The sequence below is a fragment of the Macrobrachium nipponense genome, chromosome 38 (genome assembly GCF_015104395.2).
Source record: "Macrobrachium nipponense isolate FS-2020 chromosome 38, ASM1510439v2, whole genome shotgun sequence".
Taxonomy (NCBI): Eukaryota; Metazoa; Arthropoda; class Malacostraca; order Decapoda; family Palaemonidae; genus Macrobrachium; species Macrobrachium nipponense.
Genome location: NC_061098.1, coordinates 17,587,481 through 17,611,346, shown reverse-complemented (window position 1 = coordinate 17,611,346; position 23,866 = coordinate 17,587,481). Strand labels below are relative to the sequence as shown.

General features: G+C 46.0%; 1 long non-coding RNA gene across 1 annotated transcript in view; it reads left to right on the top strand.

Moving 5' to 3' along the window:
- Window positions 1-14,634, top strand: part of LOC135209682 (uncharacterized) — a 73,875-nt gene extending 59,241 nt beyond the window's left edge. The window contains exon 4 of the long non-coding RNA XR_010313399.1: window positions 14,456-14,634. This is a non-coding gene — a long non-coding RNA (uncharacterized LOC135209682). The remainder of the gene's footprint in view (window positions 1-14,455) is intronic.
- The last annotated feature ends 9,232 nt before the right edge of the window (window positions 14,635-23,866 follow it).

Genomic DNA, 23,866 nt, shown 5'->3' with positions numbered 1-23,866 from the left:
ATAAATTCACCATAAATCGAAATATTGTGCTAGAGACTTCCAATTTGTTCCAAAATGAAGGTAAATGCATGAATACTACTAGAATGCAAGCGTTTTAGCTTACAATTGCGTTTTTCGACCATTTCGGTAGAGTCAAAGTTGACCGAAGGTGAAAATTTGTCACTTATCATTTTTTTTATATGAAGATATTTCAAAATTGATAAAAGCTACAACCATGGGTGTTTTTAGTTGTATTGTGCATGAAATTGCGCACATTTCCATATATAAAACTTTATGTAACGGCTAATTTTTTAAAATGGTGCAAACATTACCACAATCGTATGTATGATTTTTTTTGGAAGTTACCGCGTGGACGTAAGGAAAAAGTTTTTTCATAAATTCACCATAAATCTAAATAATTTGCTAGAGACTTCCAATTAGTTGTAAAATTAAGGTAAATGATTGAATATTACTAAAATATAAGATTTTTAGCTTACAATTGCGTTTTTCGACCATTTCGGTAGAGTCAAAGTTGACCAAAGGTTGAAATTTTGGCACTTATCGTTATTTATATGAAAATATCTCAAAACTGATAAAAGCTACAATCATGAGTATTTTTTTGTTGTGTTCTACATAAAAATGCGCACATTTTCATATATAATACTCCATGTAACGGCTAATTTAAAATGGTAAAAAAATTATGTCAAAGTGACGAAATAATTTCCGAGATGTGTCACAGATACTTTTTAGGGCGGCAAGAAAGAAATTCGCGCTTGCGCTCCTGCGTAACGATTGTAAAACAAAACAACACCTTGATCCGTGAACTCCCAGCATCCCCCAAGGCGCGTGATTCAAGAGTTTTCGGCTGGTAGGCCTAAAAGTATTTTTCCGCGAATTTTAAAAAAAACTTTAGTATGTCGACGTAAAATACGTCCAGTCGGCATCCGAGAGACAAAAAATGTCGATGTAAAATACGTCCAGTCGGCGTTTAAGGGTTAAAGAAATAAGGCAGTTTGAGGTATTTTTATGCACAATTTTCAGTCTACAGCACTGCTAGCACAGTTATGTCTAACGAGTTCATACATTTGTAGAAATGATTTATAAATGTTCATGCTTTTATGTTTAAAATGTGTATGAAAATGTATGACGTATAGGGTATTTTTATTTTTGCACAGAAATATGATACAAAAGTAGCCTTTGAAACTGCCCTTCACGCTATCAAAGAGGATGGTTTTTCATGTTCTTTCTTGTGAGCCACCGCTTGCCGCTCTTCCGAAAATATAGTTAAGAAAAGTGCAAATTTAGCAAAGGATGTGTGTATGATAAATGTTCATGCTTATATGTTTAATATGTGTATGAAAATGTATTACGTACTGTATAGGGTATTTTTATTTCTGCGCAGAAATGATACAAAGGCAGCTTTTGAAACTGCCCTTCACATTATGAAATATATTGTTTTTTCATGTTCGTTCTTGTAAGCCGCCGCCTGCCGCTCTTCTGAAAATAGTTTAGAGGAGTGCAAATTTAGTGATCGATGTGTTGATTTTATAAATGTTCATGTTTGTGAGTTTAAAATGTGTATGAAAATATATTACGTATAGGGCATTTTTATTTTTGTACATAAATGATACAAATTAAGGCAGCTTTTGTAACTACCCTCCACATTGTCAGAGGATGTTTTTTCATGTTCGTTCTTGTCCGCCACTGTTCCGAAAAATGCATGGTGTTATTTTATTAATTATGCATATTTTCCATAAATCTCTTAAAAAGTTATACATAACTTCACTGTATTCAGTACATTATTATTGTAAATATTTAAAAAGTTATATACATTACTTCACTGTATTCAATACATTATGTATTCTCATATTATTGTATTATAAAATACTATGGCAAATCTAAGCCAGTATTCCACGGAGCAGCCAATGTTTTGGTTTGAAATCAGCTGATGGTGAATAAGAGTTTTTCGCCATATTTAACGCAATTCTGAGCAAATTTTCTTGCTTCTAGTTAGCATAAACGAATATCTAAATAGTACTTGACTTATGAGACAAGGTTATTTTTCCTTATACATGTTTTCAAGGGGAAAAGGGGAAATATGAATTGAATATGTCTCGTTTGTTGATTGTGAACTAACTTTTTTTTTTTTTTTTTTTTTTTTTTGCGTTAACAGATTACGTTGGCGGCATGTTTGTGTATAAAAATTACACTATTCCGTTCGCAATTTTCCTTTATATCATTGTAATACGAACTTTACGTTATTTATCTTATATCGGCGTGAAACCAGCAGTATGTGTTCTTTCAAGCACAGTAGTTATGATTAAAAATATTTTATCTCGATTTTATCTACGGTTGTGTTTGATGGCACACGTTTACTGGAGTTTTATCCTTGTTGCCGATGCACGATAAGTCATTTGCAGCTTGAACAGTTTTCTCGGCTTCAGTTATAACTAGGTTTAAATTTAACAGTATATTTCCTGATTGATCTTTGATCTACATTGATCTTTGATCTATAGCAAATAAAGTTATTACATTAACCCTTAAACGCCGAGCCGGTATTTCCGAAAGTGTCTCCCGTATGCCGGCCGCATTCACGAGTGAGTGCAGAAGCGGAAAAAAGTTTTTCAAAAAATCACTGCATGGTTAATTTTCCAGATTGAGTTCATTTTTGGCTCCTTTTTTGTCATTGCCTGAAGTTTAGTATGCAACCATCAGAAATAAAATAAAAAAAATATATATAAATATTGAAATATAAGACAGCGCAAAAAAAAAATTCATTTAATTGTATACAAATCGCGCTGTGAGCCAAACGGTTAAAGCTAATGAGTTATTTTTTCGTTGTGTTGTTCACTAAATTGCAATGATTTTGGTATATAATAAAATGTAAAACTATCAAAGCAACAGAGAAAATATCACTATGATGCATGAATTCGTAACGTGCGGACGTTAAAAAAAGCTGTTTTAAAAAATTCATCATAAATCGAAATATTGTGCTAGAGACTTCCCGTTTGTTGCAGAATGAAGGTAATTGATTGATTATTACTAGATTGTAAGTGTTGTAGCTTACAATTGCAGTTTCAAATATTTCGGTAGAGTTAAAATTGACCGAAGGTCGAATTTTTTCTATATCGTTATTTATATGAAAATATTTCAAAACTGATAAAAGCTACAACTATGGGTTGTTTTGTTGTATTATACATGAAGTTGCGCATATTTTCATATGTAAGACTTTATGTAACGGCTAATACAAAACGGTGCAAACATTACGACAATCGGACAAAAAAATTTGATTTTTTCGATGAGTTACCGCACGGACGCAAGGAATGTTTTTGTTTTTTTTTCATAAATTAAACCATAAATCAAAATATTGTGCTAGAGGCTTCCAATTTGATGCAAAATAAAGGTAAAAGATTGAATATTACTACAATGTAATATTTTTAGCTTACAATTGCGTTTTTTAACCATTTCGGTTGAGTCAAAGTTGACTGAAGGTTGAAAATTTGGCACTTATCGTTGTTTATATGAAAATATTTCAAAACTGAAAAGCTAAAACCATAGGTTGTTTTTAGTTGTATTCTACATGAAATTGCACATATTTTCATATATAAAACTTAATGTAATGGCTACTATAAAACAGTGCAAACATTACGACAATCGGATGAAAAAATTTGATTTTTTTGGAAAAGTTACTGCGCGGACGTAAGGAAAGTTTTTTTTTTTTTTTTTTTCAAAAATTTACCATAAATCGAAATATTGTGCTAGAGACTTCCAATTTGTTGCAAAATGAAGGTAAATGATTGAATATTACTAGAATGTAAGAGTTTTAGGTTACAATTGCATTTTTCGACCATTTCGGTCGAGTCAAAGTTGACCGAAGGTTGATGTTTTGGCACTTAACGTTATTTATATGAAAATATTTCAAAACTGATAAAATCTACAGCCATGGGTTGTTTTCAGTTGTATTCTACATGAAATTTTGCACATTTTCATATGGCTAATATAAAAGGGTGCAAACATTACGACAATCGGACGAAAAAGTTTGATTTGTTCGGCAGTTACAGCGCGGACGTGGGAAAAAGTTTTTTCAAAAATTTATCATAAATCGAAATATTGTGCTAGAGACGTCCAATTTTTTGCAAAATGAAGGTAATTGATTAAATATTACTAGAATGTAAGAGTTTTAGTTTGCAATTGCATTTTTCGACCATTTTGGTAGTCAAAGTTGACCGAAGGTTGAAATTTTGGCACATCGTTATTTATATATGAAAATATTTCAAAACTGATAAAAGCTACAGCCATGGGTTGTTTTTTTGTTGTATTCTACATGAAATTTTGCACCTTTTCATATATAAAACTTTATGTAACAGCTAATATAAACTCGTGTAAAAATTGTCAGTGACAAAATAATGTCAGATGTGTCGCTGATGCTTTGTAGTGCAAGAAGAAATAAATTTGCGCTTGCGCGCCTGGGTAACGATTGTAAACAAAACAAGTTTGATTCATGAACTCCCAGCATCCCTCTAGGTGAGTGATTCAAAAGTTTTTGCCAAGTAGGCCTATAACTATTTTTCCGTGAATCTTTATAAACACTTTTTTGCGTCGTTTCATATGTCAGTTCGGCACCCAACAGACTATTTTTGTCAAAGTTTAATACGTCCAATAGGCATTTAAGGGTTAACATATCTCGGTTCTATTCTACATAACATCATTTTTGACAGCTACAGTAATAGTGTACTATAGTACGATGATTGAAATACAAGCCAAACGGATGTTATCCAATTCGGTTGTACTTAGAAAAAAAAAAGAAAGAAAAGAGAAAAAATAAATTTTCTTGTTTGGTTGTTCATGGCTGTACATGTTTACGTAACGAGTATAACTTTAAAACCATACTATCATTCTCTTTTGCTGTTTTTGAACTTATGTAACTAGAAGATGGGTTAAAGTTAGGCTATTGTATAATTTGGTCTCATTAAATTTGATTATCGTAAGACAAATTATCATAACTTGAACACTACAGCTAGCTATACACTGTATAAAACCTTATTATATCTTTACATACTCAATAATTCAATAGTACTATACTACTTCATAAACATAATTTTACTTATTGCACCATTGTGGGATTACGGTGCTGTTTGACTGGTCTAGGGTGCTGTTAACTGGTCTAGAATTTCGAAAGGAGGTGTGCGGCGGCCATAGGCTTAAAATTGCTTAGCGTTGGCGGCCAGGAACGGAACCACTGCCGCTAACAGAGGGTCGCCTGTAATTTGTTTATAAGTACAGAGTCAAATGCTTTTTCTAGGTCAATAATAGCTATATACAGTGACCTATTGTATTCCCATGATTTTTTATGACAAGTCTCAGGGTGAATATGAGATCTGAAATGGTTCTATCCCTTTTGTATCTAGTATGTTGTTCTTCAGCCGAGGTTCAATGATATGACATGATCGCTTTTCTAAAGTTCAAAGTTTTGCTGCATGGCATATGAGTGGTATATGTACCTCTATAGTTTTCATACTTGCCTGAATCACCATAATTTTTGCAATTAAATGAATCGCCTTCCCCTTTATAAATTGACACAAATGTCTTCCCCCAATATTCTGTAACTTATCTCTGGCCACAAAGATAGAATTAAGTCATATAACATCTGCTCTGCCAGGTCTCCTCAATCTTTAAACAACTCTGTTGGTGTATTGCCATATGCAGGGCTTTTTCCCTTTATCATCTCTCTCAAGGTATTATTAAACTATTGATATGAAATCACACCATCTGTATATTTTCCCTAACAATATGAAAAATGTTATTGTTCCGACACGGCATACAAACCTTCGGTCCTTTTACAATAGGAAGGTACTAGCGGCAGCTGGATAGGTCGTAAGCTTTCGAACAGGGTTCGGTAGTTAACTGCTTGTCCGACAGGCGCGCGCGCGCGACTGGGAGGTAAACAAACCACTTTTGCTTTCAGGGCCTGCTGGCGTGTGGACGTGTATCATCGCTCTCTGCCCGCTTCATCGTCGTTTGCTTTCGCATGATTGTGTTTTTCTTTTTTCTAATTATCTAGTGAAACTGAATTGTAAGTACAATCATTTCATTGAATTCTTTGTGAATTAAGGATCTTGGTGTCACCACGCCCTCCGATTACCCGAGTGCCGGGACTGAAGGGCGTAAGTGCGGGAATTCATTTTCCCAGAAATGATCCTCGTATTGTGTATGCTCGGTGCCGAGGGCGGGAGCACTCGCTCCGAGCGTAGATTGGGTTGGAAATGTGTAGATGAAAATCGTAAGTAAGTGCTCTTTTTCATTTATATTTTTTTTTTTTTTTGACCTGTATGCCCGTTGCCCCCCGAACGAATGCGCTCGGCACGGAAAACTTATTTAGTATGGAAGTGGAATCGCAAGTACAGTATTCTTTTTCATTTTCATATATTATTTTGATTGTAGCAATACTCATTTTGGATCAGTTTCCGAGCTTACCCGGAAATTGATCCTTCCCCCTTTTATTTTGAATGAAGTGAAATCGCAAGTGCAGTTTTTTTTCATTTTCATTTTTTATTGAGATTGCATTGTTTACTGGGATCAATGTTTCTGCTATTCCCGAATTGGATCCTTCCCCTTTTTTATTTGTATGAAGTGAAATCGCAAACGCAATAGTCTTTCATTTTCATATATTTTTGATTGCATCAATTTCATTATGGATCAAGGTTTCCAGAAACCTTGATCCATAAAGGTAAGGAATTGATCCTTTCACCCTTGCGCTCGGTACCTAGGGCGCAAATGCGCTCGATCCGAGCCCTTATTCATTGTGAAGTGAATCGTATGCAAGATGCATTTTCATTTTATCCCTTATTATTGATTGCATCAATATTTATTTGGTTCAAGTTCCGCTCAGTCAGGGAATTGATCCTTATGCCCTTGCATTCGGGCCGATGGCACGATTGCTCGGGCGGGCTCTTATATTGTTGTTGGGTACATGGGTACTGTGCGGGGGTGGGGAACGAGAACCCCCCCCCGCTCAGCTCCCACAGTGGCCCTTCCCCTTGGGGGGGGGGAGGTTATCGGCGTTCTTCTCCTCGCCCGATCCGTCGAGAGCGGGGGGGGGGAGGACGCTCGGTGCCCGATGTACAATTGTATTAGGGGTCTTCCACTCGTTCGGAGAGGGCTCATCCCCACCCCCCGCGCGAGGGGACTTCCCCCCCCACTAATCGCTACTACTGTTATTTCCGCAGGTGCTACTGCCACGAGGGTGGACCTTGGTGAGGTATGGGCGTCCTTCCATTGCAGGGCGTGCTAGTGTCCAGGGGCTGCGGTTCTATGTCTGGGCCTACTGCGGTCACCCATGGAGTGGTGACCACGCAACCAGGTGACGACGTCCCTCCTCACCTGGTGTACTCGCCTCACGTGGTAACAGTCTTGCCTACAGCCGCTGTGAAGTGCCGTTCGCCGTACCGAGAGGGGGGCGTGCCGCGCCGTCGTGGTTGCCGCGCTGCAGCGACCACACTTCCGCTGCCCTAGAGCTTCGCCCCCCTGGACCTGCCGCCAGTACCAGGATGTTGCTGGCTGCTGCTCCACTTCCTGTGTTTCCGGTGCTGGCCTGCCTACCTGCTGATTCTGGGCTGACTGTCCATGCAGTTGCTGTGCTGGCTGTCCCTGTCGTTGCTGCGCTGGCTGTCCCTGCCGTTGTCTGCGCTGGCTGTCCCTACCGATGCTGTGCTGGCTTGTGCCTGCTGTTCCTGAGATGCCCATACCTCTGATGTCGTCCCTGTTCGTGGTGGTACTACCCCAGACTTTGGTCTGTCTGTACAGGTCGTCCGGGCCCTGTGGCTTCGGCTACAGCAGCCCCGGCTCCGCCCTGGATAGCAGATCTTACGTCTGTCCTGAGGAAGCTGACGAGAAGAGGAGGAAGGTGTCGTCGTCGTCGTCTTCATCTTCTTCATCGTCGTCGGCTGCCGCCTCTTCCCCTTCGACTTCTAAGGCTTCACAGCCGAGGAAGAAGAAGGTTGCCTCCTCCCTCCTAAGAAGTCTCCCTCGGGAGCTTCTCGGGACCCGTCTCACCTCGGTGGGACGGGAGGGTTCCTTCCGCTGGTCCTCCTGCTCCTTCGGGAGCGGGGCCCGTCTCTTCTTCCGCAAGGAAGACGACTACGGGGACCAGAGGGGTACCGGCTAACACCGGTACTTCCTCGCCTGGTGTCAGTGGTTCTGCCACTGCATCAGGGTCCGTCTCGGCCTCTCGTTCGCGGGAGGTACCGAGTGTACGGTCGCCTACAGCGACCGTGCAGCCAGGAACCAGACCTCTGAGTCCGCTCAGCGTCAGGTTCACGGCACGGGGCGGAAGACTGGTGACAGCCGCTTATGCGACTCTCACCAGACCAGCTCTCACTCTCGCGGCGAACAGCTGGCTACCCTACCCGGGGACGTGACGGTCCACGACCGACCACCGGGCTGAGGCTGGGAAGAGGTCCTCCCGTTCGCCGGTGCCAGCCACGGCTGGAACCAGCGACGTGACGTGCCGTGAGGACAAGCACCGGTCTCACTGTGACAGTGGAGCCTGCAGGTCGCCTGACCGTCGCTCTCACAGAAAGCGAACGGGTACGGCAACCAGCACCAGCTCTTCTGATACTCGAGATCGGGGCCGCTGTGCTCAGTCCAGCCGTTCTCCACAGGAGACGGTTCGACCAGGCCTGCAGCTCGATCGCCACCGCGGTGTTGACGATCGCCTGCAGCCCTCAAAAGCCTGCTGGTGCTGCCAGCGAGCAATGAGGGAGCGTCAGGTCTGCCTCTCCCGTACCTTCCAACCTCCTCGGGTTACACCGGGAGGAGCGAGGTATTGAGGAGTGATCGTGAGGGGTGCGCCCCTCATGATCCCACCACAACGCCCTACGTGCCAGGCACGGTTTTGGGACCGGCCAGGACGTATGCGCAAGTGGATGGGGAAGACCGAGAGGGCTGTCGCTGTTCCCCCTTCTTAGGAGGAAGGTTCTCGGAAATGCCTTGTTCGAAGGGCTTAACGGTCCCCACTCTGCAGATGCTGTGACTTCCGAGATCCAGAGGGAGACTTTGTCGAGGTTACGGCGCTGATTCGTCAGCACAATGATCTCGGGGAAGGATCACCGCTCCCACCAGCAGAGCCACGTCTCGGCTCGAGTCGTTTTGGGGCCCGAGAGGGAACCCAAATCGACGGTGGTCTGCCGCGATCGGAGCTTGCCGACTGGTTGAACCAGGTAGTCTCTCGTCTCCGGACAAGAAGGCTCTCTCAGTTTCTGGACGGTCGAACAAGCTACTTCACCTCCTCTACTGCGACAGAGGCGTTTCTATGTGTCTTCGGACACCGTATTTAAATACCCCTTCGGTCCTCCTGAGGTTTCGACCTCGACGAGGACTGAATGAGTCGGAGCGGTATCGGCTCTCTCCTGTCAGGTGTCGATTAGCCCCACCCAGACGACGTTCACAGTGGAAGGACGGCGTTCCCCCTCACCTGCTGCCGGAAGTGGGGGGGTGCCTGGCCAGCCATTGGGCAACTTGGCAGCGCCACGGCACCGAGACCTGGATTGTAGATGTCCTTCGGAGGGAGATCTATTAACCTTCGAATCTCGGTCACCCCTCACCTCCAACCCGGTCCAACAGCAGGCGTACGTTCCAGGGGCATCGAAGGACGTAGCATTGAGACAGGAGACCAAGACCATGCTGAGCAAGAGAGCTGTGAAATCGGCACGGATCAGTCACCGGGCTTTTACAGCCGACTCTTCCTGTGGAAAATAAAAGTCTACGAGAGGCTGGCCGCCCGGTGATAGATCTCTCTCCCCTGAACCGGTTGGTTCGCCAGACCCGGTTCACGATGGAGACGGCACGCGCAGTGCTCGACTCTATCAGGGAGAACGATTACATGCTTTCAGTGGACTTGAAGGATGCGTATTTACAAATACCCATTCATCAGTCCTCCAGAAAGTACCTCCGCTTCATCCTCGACGGGACGGTGTACCAGCTCAGGCCACGTTGCTTCGGTCTCTCAACCGCCCCACAGGTGTTCACGCGAGTGTTCACTCTGGTGTCTGCTTGGGCCCATTCGCACGGGATACGTCGATGGGAGGGGTCTCGACGATTGGTTAGTCCTGGCGAGCTACCGCTCGCAGTTGCTACAGGACAGGGATCGACTGCTCGAGTTCTGTCGCGATCTGGGGATCGTTCTGAACTTCGAAAAGTCCGATCTCGAGCACAAGCAGAGGATGAAGTACCTGGGTATGCGGATCGACACGGTAGCAGGGCGAGTCTTCCCCGCAGACTCGCGGATCAGCAGATTCAGGGAGGCAGCCAACCAGTTCCTGTCTCGGCAGGAACAGGTAGCTCAGCGATGGCAAGTCGTGATCGGACACCTGTCGTCACTTCGGGAAGCCAGTCCCTAACGGGCGTCTTCACACCTGGCGCTCTTCAGGGAGACTGAAGGAGAGTTGGTCACAGGCGACGGATCCCCCAAGCTTTCCATTGTCACGGACACAGGAGGTGAGGCAGGACCTAGCCGGGTGACTGGACGACAGGAACCCCTTAAGAGGAGTGCCTCTGCGCACTCTCCCCCCGGGACATGCAGCTGCTCTCAGACGCATCGACCGAGGGATGGGGGGGGCGCACACCTGGAAGAGTTGCGGACTTCAGGATGTGGTACGAGAACGACAAGCACCTTCACATCAATGTACTGAAACTCAAGGCAGCGTTCCTCGCTCTCCAAGAGTTCCAGGACCGCTTGATGGGACACTCAGTGGTGTTGAGTACGTCAACACCACGGTGGTGGCTTACGTCAACAAACAGGGGGGGAGGGGGGGCCTAGTGTCTCTCCCGTTGTATCAGTTGACTCGGCAGGTGCACGAGTGGGCCGAGGCGCACTCAATAGAGCTGTCGGCACGCTACATTCCAGGGAAGGAATGTAGTAGCAGACACGCTCAGCCGTCGGGATCAGGTGATAGGGACCGAATGGTCCTCACCAGGGACCGTGGCGGAAAGGCTCTTCGACCTGTGGCGGCGACCAGTCGAGGATCTGTTCGCCATCCGGCACAACAGGAAGCTCCAGGTGTTCTTCTCGGCCGTGCCGGATCCATGGGCAGCGGCAGAGGACGCTCTTCAACACCCGTGGGACGACCTCTTCGCCTATACCTTTCCCCCGTTCAGCCTGATTCGCAAGGTGATCAGTCGAGCACTGGTCATCCCGAATCTCAGGATGATACCTGATAGGCTCCCAAATGGCCACAGGCCATTTGGTATCCGGACCTGCTGGCTCTTCTCGCAAGAGAACCGAGAGAATTCCCCATTGGGCACAACCTTCTCGCCCAGCCACACGTCGAGCGGTACCACCGAGCAGTCCAGTCCCTACGTCTTCACGGCTGGCTGTTATCCACCATCTCTTGCGAACGAGAAACTTTTTTCGTAGCGCAGCAACAGAGATGGCTGGAAACGTCCGTCAGTCCTCTGCAGCTGTGTACCAGGGGGAAGTCGGCCCGTCTTCTGAGTGGTGTCGTAGACGGGGCCTATCTCCTCTCAGAGCCACTCTTCAGCAGGTAGCGGTTTTCCTCGTTTTTCTCCGCCGAGGAAGCTCCTCTAAGTTCCCACAGTCAAAGGATACAGAGCCGCCTTGACGCTCGTCCTGAAACTGACGGGATTGGACATCTCGAACTCGTTCGAGATCTCCTTGCTTAAGAGCAGCCTCCAAAGGTCTTGCCAAAACCAGGGAACTCACAAGAACCTCTTCTTGCTGGACCTGGCATCGGCGAAGAGAGTACGGGAACTTCATGCAGATAATGCATGTGGATGAGATGCTGCTATTTGTCCTGGGAAGGACGCTACGGCGCTATCTGAAGAGAACTCGACACCTCGGGCCTGAGTGTCGGACGCCTCTTCGTTTAGCAAAACGGGCCGAACGGGGGTCACCAAGAAAGAAAGAAGTATCAAGACAACCCTTTCCGTCCTGGGCTGCGTGAGGTCTTCAGGAGGGCGTATGAGGCTGATGGTAGTGACGACATCCGTACGTCCCGTCCGAGAGCTCACGAAGTCAGAAGTATTGGCCCCTCGTTGGCGTTCGTAAGAACTTCTCCGTGGCGCAGGTATGGAAGGCAGGGGTCTGGTACAACCAGACTACCGGCACCTTCCTTATACCTCTTGGATATTGCCCATAGGTCCTTGGATCGGTTTCCTTAGGACCCGTGGTGGCTGCTCAACACGTCGTCTAGCTAACCCAGACCCTAGCAGGCTGAACAGCATCGAGTCCTGGTGTGACTGTATGAATAGATAGTGAATGAGAAAGTGACTGGCTTCTCTTTCTATCTTTTTCTACCCCTCTACCTGTGGGTAGAGGGATACGGTCATTACCCTGCTGGATAAGGACGAGATGCCGGTGAGCTATATGACAGAGCCCCATCCTATCCCTTTCACTAGGGATAGGAGCAGAATATCCACCACTTCCTTCTACAAGGGGGGGAAGTGGATGCCTACAAGAGTCAAAACCATGACTTATCTTTGCTCCTGTACAGGAACAAGTTCTTACATTGCTGGTACGAAGAGATACGCTTGCCTCTCTCTTAGTACTCGGTCCAGAGGTCTGACCATTGATCCTGCGGTGCACACCCCGATCAATCGGACAGAGGCTTGGATCCCTCCCTCGCTCTTACGACCAGGGAGGCTTCCAAGGTTGGGCGAACACCAGTCTGTTCACAAAAGACTCAGATTCCACCCACCAAGAAGTGAGTCTTCCTATTGTAAAAGGACCGAAGGTTTGTATGCCGTGTCGGAACAAATGACAATTTGTCCAAAATTGCATTTTTCCTAACTATACAAACCTGAGGTCCTTTTACACACAGCCCCACCTCATGCCACCCCTCACTCTGCAGTTTTTGCTTGGGCCAAAAGCAAAAGTGATTTGTTTACCTCCCAGTCGCGCGCGCGCGCCTGTCGGACAAGCAGTTAACTACCGAACCCCTTGTTCGAAAGCTTACGACCTATCCAGCTGCCGCTAGTACCTTCCTATTGTAAAAGGACCTCAGGTTTGTATAGTTAGGAAAAATGCAATTTTGGACAAATTGTCATATTTCTCCTCTTCCGATGTTATGTTAAGTTGCTGAAATAGCTGGTCCATTTTTGTTTAAGATCTTGATCAGTGCCAATGATGTTTCCATATTCTTATATACTGTTTTGCTTTATGCTTCTTGTACGATTTTGCAAGTGCAAATATCTTTTTCTTATTTTTAAAATCCTCCATCAATTCACTTCGTAGTTCTATCCATGCATTTACCTGCCATCTTCTCTGTTTCTCCTGTTTGACTTCCAGAGGATACATATTCTTCCTTAGTCTACTGGTTTCTTTGTTTCATCCATTTCGTGTGTTATTTTTTAATTTCACTGCTCCCTTTACATCTTCATTCCACAAAACTATTCACCTTTTCCTAGTGCCTCTCACATATTTGCAGCAAAGTTCTTCTCTCCAACTTCCAAGATGCTTTCTTTTAGTTTCCCATTCCGTTTCTCCAATTGCTGCAGTTTTAGTAAACTTGCCTTGAAATCTCTTAATATCTGGATATTTTAGTTTCGGTTTTAGAACTTTTCTCCTTTTCTGAGCTCTTACAGAAGGAATGCTAATTTTCCCCATCGCCAATCTATGATCTGAGTCAAGGGAAACTCCTGGCAACATTTTGTACGAGCCTTTTATCTGATGTGAGCACAGACAATTACTGATCTCTGATCAAACTGCCCTGTTTGATTCCATTGATATCTTGTACGTATATCTGTGCAAATCCTGATGTTAGAAGATGCCATTTATGATTTTTGAATTATTTGTCATGCAGAAATTGTTAGGTTTTCACTTCATTATTTCTTGTTTCTTCTCCGAATGGACCTACAGTATCACATTTTATATTCCTACTGTGGTATTAAAATCTTCCAGCATTGAAATAATGCCCTCTGTCCCTCGGATGTAAATCCAAAACCTCCATGAAGTTGTTGTTCTCTTCTTGTGTGTGGCATCTCCCAAGTCTTGACCAGCGCTTTTACCTCTGCCTTGTTCCAGCCATTCCAATAGTTTTTTCTTTCATCATATCTAGTATTTCATCTTCCCTATTATTATAAGTGCAAACATAATTGTATGCCTATGGAATACTGAAGATTTGTTTTAAAATTTCCAAGTTTTATTGTAAAGTGTTGTAGCTGTGTATGTCTCAGGTTGAGGTAATAGTTTTAACACATGACCAAGAGGATGTTCTTCCCTTCTATACTGAAATTAATTGTATATAGAGTACATATCACTTATAAATAGCTCTTGGTCAGCTCAAGTAAGTTATTCTTGGTAAAACACTACAGATTCTAACAAAAGACCCCCATCTATGTCCCTTTAGTAATATTATTTCTTTACAGGAGGCTTGAGTCCTGGTTGTAAGTTAATTATTAATACCTCGTAAATAAAACTACCTCAATTTTCCATCTCATTAATTTTTTCTTACTTTTTCAGGTGATGTTACTCCTTGCTGATTCTTGAAATAATTAGTGTATATTGAGATGAATAATACAGAAGTTGGTTAGCACTATAACAAAGGTATGTAAATGTTACATAAACCTGAAGTGTCTTGAGGTAAAGGGTATTTGGGTAGGATAGAAATATAGTTGTTTAAAAAGTGCAATGTACAGTTTTTGGTTATTTACCACAATGCCAGAATGAAAATTGTAAAATTCAAATTTATTTTGAAGTTTATAGACTGTCAGAATGAATAGCTATTGGAATATTTGTAAAAAAAAACCAAAAAAAAAAAAAAAAAAAAAAACTTGAAATATAGTATTTGTCTTATGTTAAGATACTGCTATATTATGAAGTCAAGTTCTGTAAAGCCTAGTTTTATTTCCTCAGTAATAGGGGTCAGTTTTAGTTTATTATACAGGTAAATGGACCTGGGATTATCAGAGCAGGAGTTACAGTTAGTAATGAAGTAAACAGTTACTGATAGGCTTACAATATGTATGTACTGATGTTTCTAGTTGTAGGTAGATAATGCAATTTCAGCCTATTCACTTTAGATTGGTTACCAGGAGCAAGAGAAGGAACTATTTACAGAGTTATTGGAAACAGCAGTTAGAATGGTAAAGTATAGAGACAAAATAATTGTGGGAGCTGTTACGAATGGTAGTTGGAAAAATGAGACTAGATGTATTTTGAGGTTCGTGGAGGTGATGGATTTGGAGTAAGAAATGAAGGTAGACACACTGTACTGGAAAGGGTTCGGAGTTCTGAATTAGTCGGTATGAATAGATTTGTGAAGGCAGCTTATATTGAGTAACACACACTGGTGGAGCATGGAGCCAAATGATAGATTGTAAGATCATTCTTGATGAGAAACAACATAAATTGCTAATGATGAATATTAAGATGAAATATAGAAATCCAAGAAGTTTGGGGATAAGATATTTACTAAATTCTCTCAAAGAACAGTGTGAGTAATATAAATATGTAAGAGAATGACATCACTTGGGAATAACTTTGAGGGGAGGGGTAGTAGAGCAAAAAAATATTCGAAATAAGAAAACTTAAAAGGTGCGAATGAAGTCATGGCGTGAACAAGTGGCTGAGAGTTCTCTGCAGAGAGAGAAAAGTGGTGGACTAGAGAGGTGCAAGATTTAGTTGTGTGATAGTCAGGGCTTTCAGCTATTGGAAGGTGAAGTTGTAAGGTGCCAAGGAGTTATATAGTGAAGGAGAGGGGTGGGGGGTGCCCATGTGATGATTATACCCATTGGAAGAGCTACAGCAATGCTAAATAGATCGTAAGGAACAAAAGGATGCAAAAAGGATAGTCATAGGATATCAAATGAAAGGGAAAAGCAAAGACAAGGTCTTGGTCAGTTGTCATTAAACAGAAGGAAATATCTCGCTGAAGCATGATGATAAAAAGTTGGTCACATTTTTGAGGATTTTTAAAACAAAATGAAAGGGGTAACTTTGCAGAATGTAGGGTTGGGGTAGTGGCCAGTGGTGACCATGAATTTTGTAGAAGAAAAGGAAGCTGCAGGTAAAAAAAAAAAATACATAGCACTGAGTCCATCAAAGGTGCAAATTGGAATGTTGGCTGTTCAGGTACGTAATACTTTGTAAAAGTGTAGTGAGTGGCTACTGGAACTGTTAGGACCCAAATGACCAGGAAGAAAGTCTGATGGTAGGTGTTTGAGAAAGTATATTAATGAGATATTGTTAGAAGGTAATTTTGAAAGTATTAGATGAGATATTGTTTTAAGATAATTATGAAAGAATATTATATGAAACGTGAGAAATAAGATGATTAGAGGGAGAGGTGTAGTTGATGCTATCTATACTGTCTTTATATGCATTTATGGGAAATACGGCTGCAAGTTAATCAGAAGGTCTAGTACTGTGCATTTACTCTAAACCTAGAGAAGGCATTTGATAGAATACCAAGAGAGGTAGTGTTTTGGTGTAGTAAGAAAGAGGAAAGTGGCAGAAAATTTTAGATTGGTTGAAGTTATGTACAAAAGAACAAGTACAGAATTGATGACATAGTGTCGAAACAGAAATGTTTTACGAAGTTGAAGTTGACAAATTAACAGCTGAGCTCATTTCTGTTTGTACTGGTTATGAATTTAATGAGTAAAGGGATTAGGAATGAAATGTATGGGAATTATGCAGGTGGTCTGGTGAATACAGCAGCACTACTGAATAATTTCAGTCTTAAGTAAAATGATGTTATTGTATCCAGCAAGCAGGGAGGAGTGTGTGTACCGGAAGGAAGAGGCTTCGTTTTTAAGAATGTAGAGAATTTCTATTTCTAAAGTACTGATCTTAAAACCTACTTTAAGCCAGGAGGACAGTGTGAAGTTGAAATTAAGATAAATGCGGCTGTGGGGGAAGTGAAGGGAGGTGTCAAGGGTAGTGTATATAGTACATTTCAAGTAAACTGAAGATAAAGATCTGTTGCCCTGAAATCTTAAGAAAAGATTTTGTACTTATGGTTCAGAATCATGGCCCTTAAGAAGGAAAGAGGAACAAATTAGAGCAATCAGAAATTATGGTGAGGTGGATTTTAAGATACTTGCTGCATGGGCGGCTGGTGAATTAAAAATTTAGAAGTGCAGGGTTGGTAAAGATTACCAGTATGATGCTGGATACAGAGATGGATTGGGCATGTGGTTAAGGTGAGTGAAGAATGCTTGGGTAGGTCAAGAGGGAGGCAAAGGATTAGATGGAGTGATAGTGAAGGAGGATTTAGTGAATGGTTTAGTGGCCAAAGACACTTTTGTTAGGAATAAAAGAAGATGCATCAAGGCAGCTGACCCCTACCATTGGAATAGTGGTGGGGATGGTGGTGGTGATGAGAAAGTAAGATACGTAAATGGCTCTATAGAGTTATGGGAGGATTTAGGAGAAATTGGAGAGGGGGATAGTGTTAGCACTAAAAATATTTTGCTCGTCAAAAATTGTTTAATGCTGGTTATTGCTAGCTCGGCCCCTGCAAAAATTGTTTCGTGCCGGTTATAGTCAGGCTCCATCAGCATCCTTGGATCTTTTGGCAACAATTACACATGCCCTAGTGTCAGACTGGATAACCTCTGTCAAACCATTGATATACCAAGATTGGAAAAGAGAATGGTCCTTAGTGCCAACCACAAATAAGCTCAAAAGTATAAAAACTGAAGTGTATGCATGGAGGACATCCTCACAAAAAGAAAGATCAAAAGAGGTAATCCTAACAAGGCTCCGTAGGGGAGACAAGATTCTCGCATGGTCACTTGATGTCAACACCACATGCTGACATAATGAAGTGTAATAGATGTCAAGCACCCATGAAAATGCAACATTTACATTGAATACTCAATTTGGACTCAACAAAGATCATTGAAAGACAGACCATGAAGTTCCCCTACTCTCTTCGTCCATGCCAGGGCCAGCAAGAAGAGGGTCTTGAGGCTCAGATCCCTGTCTGACGACTCTCGGAGTGGCTCGAATGGTCTTCGAGTCAAACTCCTAAGGACGAGAGTCACATCCACTCAGGGGGCCTGAGTTCCCTGGGTGGACAAGACCTTTCAAAGCTCCTCATAAGCAAGGAGATCTCGAACGAGTTAGAGATATCCAGTCCCCTCAGCTTTAGGACTAGAGCCAGGGCGGCTCGGTATCCTTTGACTGTGGGGACGGAGAGGAGCTTCTCTCGGCGAAGAAAAACGAGGAAATCCGTTACCTGCTGAAGAGTGGCTCTAGACACCGTCTACGACACCAACCACAGAAGACGGCCCACTTTCCTTGTTACACAGCTGCAGAGGACTGTCGGACGTGTCCAGCCATCTCTGTTGCTGCACTGCAAGAAAAGCCTCTCGTTCGCAAGAGATGGTGGATAACAGCCAGCCGTGAAGTTGTAGGGACTGGACTGTCTGGTGGTACCGTTCTACGTGTGGCTGGGCTAGAAGGTTGTGCCAATGGGGAATCTCTCTCGGTGCTTCCGCAAGCAGAGCCAGCAGGTCCGGATACCAAACGGCCTGAGGTCGTTTGGGAGCCACCAGGATCATCCTGAGATTCGGGGTGGCCAGCACTCGGCTGATCACCTTGCGAATCAGACAGAAGGGAGGAAAGGCGTACGCGAAGAGGTTGTCCCACGGGTGTTGAAGAGCGTCCTCTGCAGCTGCCCATGGGTCCGGCACGGCTGAAAAGAAAACTTGAAGTTTCCTGTTGTGCCGGGTGGCGAACAGATCCACGACTGGACGCCCCCACAGGTTGAAGAGCCTTTCCGCCACGTCTGGGTGTAGAGACCATTCGGTTCCTATCACCTGATCCCAACGGCTGAGCTTGTCTGCTACTACATTCCTCTTGCCTGGAATGTAGCGTGCTGACAGCTCTATTGAGTGAGCCGTGGCCCACTTGTGCACCTGCACGGTCAACTGGTGCAACGGGAGACACACTAGGCCCCCCCTGTTTGTTGATGTATGCCACTACTGTGGTGGTGTTGCACATCTACACCACTGAGTGTCCCACCAAGCGGTCCTGAAATTCTTGGAGAGCGTAGAACGCCGCCTTGTGTTCCAGGACATTGATGTGAAGGTGCTTGTCGTGATGGTCCCACACACCTGCAGCCAGCAACTCCTCCAGGTGTGCGCCCCATCCTTCGGTGGATGCGTCTGAGAACAGCAACATTTCCTGGGGGGAGGGAGAGTGCGGAGAGGCACTCCTCTTAAGAGGATCCTGTCGTCGAGCCACCAGGCTAGGTCCTGCCTTACCTCCTCCGTGAGGGACACGGGGAAGCACGGTGGATCCCTTGCCTGTGACCAACTCTCCTTTAGTCTCCACTGGAGAGACCTCAGGTGAAGATGTCCGTGAGGAACTAACTTCTCGAGTGACGACAGGTGGCCGATCACGACTTGCCATTGCTGAGCTGACTGTTCCTGTTGAGACAGAAATTGGTCGGCTGCCTCCCTGAATTTGCTGATCCGCAAGTCTGCGGGGAAGACTTGCCCTGCTACAGTGTCGATCAGCATACCCAGGTACTTCATCCTCTGCTTGGGTTCGAGATCGGACTTCTCGAAGTTTACCATGATCCCCAGATCGCGGCAGAACTTCAGGAGTCGATCCCTGTCCTGTAGCAACCGCGAGCGGGGGCTCGCCAGGACTAGCCAATCGTCGAGATACCTCAAAAGATGTATCCCGTGCGAATGGGCCCAAGCAGACACCAGAGTGAACACTCGCGTGAACACCTGTGGGGCGGTTGAATTGATACACCGTCCCGTCGAGGATGAAGCGGAGGTACTTTCTGGAGGATTGATGGACGGGTATCTGAAAATATGCGTCCTTCAGATCTACTGAAAGCATGAAATCGTTCTCCCTGATGGAGTCTAGCACGGAACGTGCCGTCTCCATCGTGAACCGAGTCTGGCGAACAAATCGGTTCAGGGGAGAGAGATCTATCGCCAGGTGCCAGCCCCCCGAGGCCTTTTCCACCAGGAAAAGGCGGCTGTAGAAGCCCGGTGACCGATCCCTGACGATCTCTACAGCTCATTTCTTCAGCATGGTCTTTGTCTCCTGTCGAAGAGCGATGTCCTTTGATGAACCCTGGACATAGGTCTGCAGATGGACGGGTTGGAGGTGAGGGGTGGCAGAGATTCGAAGGGTAATAGATATCCCTCCTGAAGGACGTCTACTATCCAGGTCTCGCCACCATAGCGCTGCCATGTTGCCCAATGGCTCGCCAGGCACCCCCCCACTTCCGGCAGCAGGTGAGGGGGAATGCCGTCCCTAGTGTTTCCCACCTCTCTGACTTCTTCCCTGCTCCCCCCCTCGAGAGAAGGAGGGCTGGGAGGGGGGCTGATGACGACCCCACCCTGGCAGAAGTTGAAGGAAGAGTCTTCCTCAACTTCTGGGCTTAGACGGGGCTTAGACGGGGCAACCGTCTTAGCAGCCGAGGAAGTGCTATTCAAACTCTTTGGTTTAGCCGCAGTAGCTCGAGGCTGCCCAGAAGCCTTCGAGACTGCCTGGTGAACTAGGCGGTCACTGTCATCAATGCGCCGCCTCTCCACCGCAGCGTCCACCATGTCTCCAGGAAAGAAGAGAGGAGGAACTCCGAATATGTCCATTTCGAAGTCCGAGTGCCGCTTCATGCCCAGCCCCCCTGGTTACTCGTGTAAGGACTGCGTCCCTACGACGAAGTACCAGGTTGGCCCACAGGTTTGCCGTCTGATGCGCGAGGTATGAGATGGCTCTACCTCCAGACTGGCAAAGTCTCCTGAATGCCGGGTCTTCTTCGAGAGCAGAACTCCCGGAGTTGGCCGCGACTTTGGATACTGTGAGGGACCACAGATCCAACCAAGAGACTGCCTGGAAAGCCGCCATAGCCGTTGATTCCAGGGCAAGTGCCTCCTGCTGCGAGAACCAGAGGTTCTCCGACAGGAGCTGCTGCAGGGACACACCCGGAGTTAGCCTTGCTAGCTCTGGGTTAACCTGTTTGGGCGGCATCGGATCTTCAGAAGGCACGTAGAATCGCTGCTGACGCTGTAGAGGAGGAAGAAGTAGCTTCGATGACCTGCCTGACTTCAGCGAATCCTCCCGTCCGGAAACGAGAGACTCCGCCTGGTCAAGCACAGAGTCAGCCAGCTCTGATCGCGGCAGACCCACCGTCTGTTTGGGTTCCCTCTTCGGGCCCCAAAAAGACTCGAGCCGGGACGTGGGCTCGGATGGTGGGAGTGGCGATCCTTCCCCAAGGTCGTTGTGCTGACAAATCAGCGCAATGACCTCGGCAAAGTTCCTCTGAATCTCAGGAGTAACTGCGTCTTGAGGAGTAGGACCGTCCAGTCCCTCCAACAAGAGCAGCTCCTGATATCCTCCTCCTTCAGAAGGAGGAACAGCATCAGACCCCTCTCGGTCTCCTCCTGTCACTTGTGCGTACGTCCTGGTTGATCCTAAGACCATGCCTGGAGCGAACAGCGTCGTGACGGGATCGCGAGGGGCGCACACTCCTAGGTAAGGTAAGTATATCTTAGTTTTACCAGACCACTGAGCTGATTAACAGCTCTCCTAGGGCTGGCCCGAAGGATTAGATATTTTTTACGTGGCTAGGAACCAATTGGTCACCTAGCAACGGGACCTACAGCTTATTGTGGGATCCGAACCACACTATATCGAGAAATGAACTTCTATTACCAGAAATAAATTTCTCTGATTCCGCGTTGGCCGAGCCGGGAATCGAACCTGAGACCACCGGATTGGCAGCCCAGCTCGAAAACCACTCGGCCAGCGAGGAACTATGTACCTCGCTCTTCCCGGCGTATCCCGAGGAAGTTGAAGGTACAGGAGAGGAAGACCTGACGCTCCCCCCTCGCTCACTGGCAAACGATCACCAACCCACGGTGGTGATAGGTCTGCAGGCCTGGTCGCACCGCTCACCTGTGGCGAGTGGCTAGACTGAGCACAGCGGCCCCGGTCCCGTGTGTCAGATGAGCTGCTGCTGGCCCCCCTATCCGCCCGGTCCCTGTGGGAGCGGCGGTCAGGGGACCTGCAGAGATCACTGTTGCGGTGAGACCGGTGCGTGTCCTCGCAGCGCGTCAAACCGCTGGTACCAGCTGAGGCTGGCGCCAACGATTGGGGGGACCTCTTCCCAGCCTCAGCCCATGGCCGGTCAGACAGTCACGTCAACCCGGGTTACCAGCTGGTCGCTGCGAGAGCGGCCGCTGGCCTGGCGAGAGTCACCTGAGCGGCTCTTGCCAGCCTTCTGCTCCGTGCCGCGGTCCTGGCGCCGAGTGAACTCTGGCGTCAGAACTTTGGCTGCACAGTCTCCTGCGGGAAACCGTACACTCGGAACCTCTCGCGAACGAGAGGCCGAGCCAGAACCTTGTTTAGCGGCAGAGCCGCTAACACCAGGCGAGGAAGTACCGGTGGTAGCCGGTACCCCTCTGGTCCCCGTCTTCTTCTTCCTTGCAGAAGGAGAGACGGGCCCTGTTCCTGAAGGAGCAGGAGGACCAGCAGAAGGACCCCCCATCCCACCGGAGTGGGACGGCCCCTTAAAAGTTCCCGAGGGAGCCTTCTTAGGGGGGGAGGAGGCAGCTGCCTTCTTCTTCGGCTTGGGAGCCTTAGAAGTTGAAGGGGGAGAGGCGGCTGCAGACGATGATGAAGACGACGACAACACCTTCTTCTTCTTCTTCTTCTTCGTCAGCTCTCGCAGGACAGACGTCAGATCCTCCATCCAGGACGGAGCCAGGCCAATTGCCGAAGCAACACGGCCCGGCTGCACCTGTCCGGAACGACCTGAGTCTGGGGCAGCAACACCGTGGACTGGAACGACTTGGGCAGGAGCGGGAACAGCAGGAGCGGCAAGAGCGGCATGGCCAGCAGCAGGAACAGCAGTAGCTGCAGGTACGGCAGGCAAGTCGGGTAACCCAGGAGGCTTAGCTTCAGCCACCAACATCCTGGGTACCAGTGGCAGGTCCAGGGGTGAAATTTTAGGGCAGCGGAAGTCTGGGGTAAGCAGCATGAAGAACCCAGGTACGGCAGCGATCGGCCCCTGCACGGCGGATGTTGGCGTCGCCGACATCACATGGGGTGTATACACGAGGTGAGGAGGGGCGGCGTACCCTGGGGTAGTGATCTTGGTAGTGGTGGTGGGGTCACCGTTCCATGGGTGACCGCCCCGACCCCGACCCCCCAGATGCTGGATAAGCCCCTGGATACTTGGCATGCCCTGCAGTCCCAGTGACGCCCACACCTGTCCAAGGTCGTCTCCCACGGAAGATGCACCTGCGGAAGCAACGGTCGGGTAAACATGAGGGGTTCCCTCTCGCTTGGGGGGAGACGAACCCCACCCAGAGCGGACGGAAGACCCCGAATACAGTTGTACGTCAAGGTAATGAGCGCCCTCCTCCACACTTAATGGAATCCTTGCATTTAGAATCTTTTGATTGTTTTTAACTGGCACCAGAAGATTTATCTTAATTGTTAAGAACGAAGATTTGTTAAGCTATGAAAAACAGAAATTAAGAAATTAATGTCTTGTTGTTTTGTTCTTCAGATATGAGATAAATTAACATAATTTGCGATAATTTTCTACCTTGTCGTATCTCAAGTTAATTTTTTACATGAAAATATACGGTACCCGAGTGTTTGCTGGACAAGTTGTCTTTGATGTTGTGTGGCGAACCTATGGTTTTTTGCGACCACTATTTTCTACTGATGGTATAAGGTCAAAACCCCTAGTATTTATGTGTGTTTTTTTTTTCTCCAATGAATAACATGGAAAGAAAACTGTATTTCATAAGATTCAACATTTTCGGTTGTCTTTTAGATTTAATGCAGGATTTTTTTTTACATTTAATGAACAATTTTCCAGTCTTATTACTGAGCAAAATTTATTTTCAGTTGTCTTTGAGATTTAATGCAACATTTTTTTATATT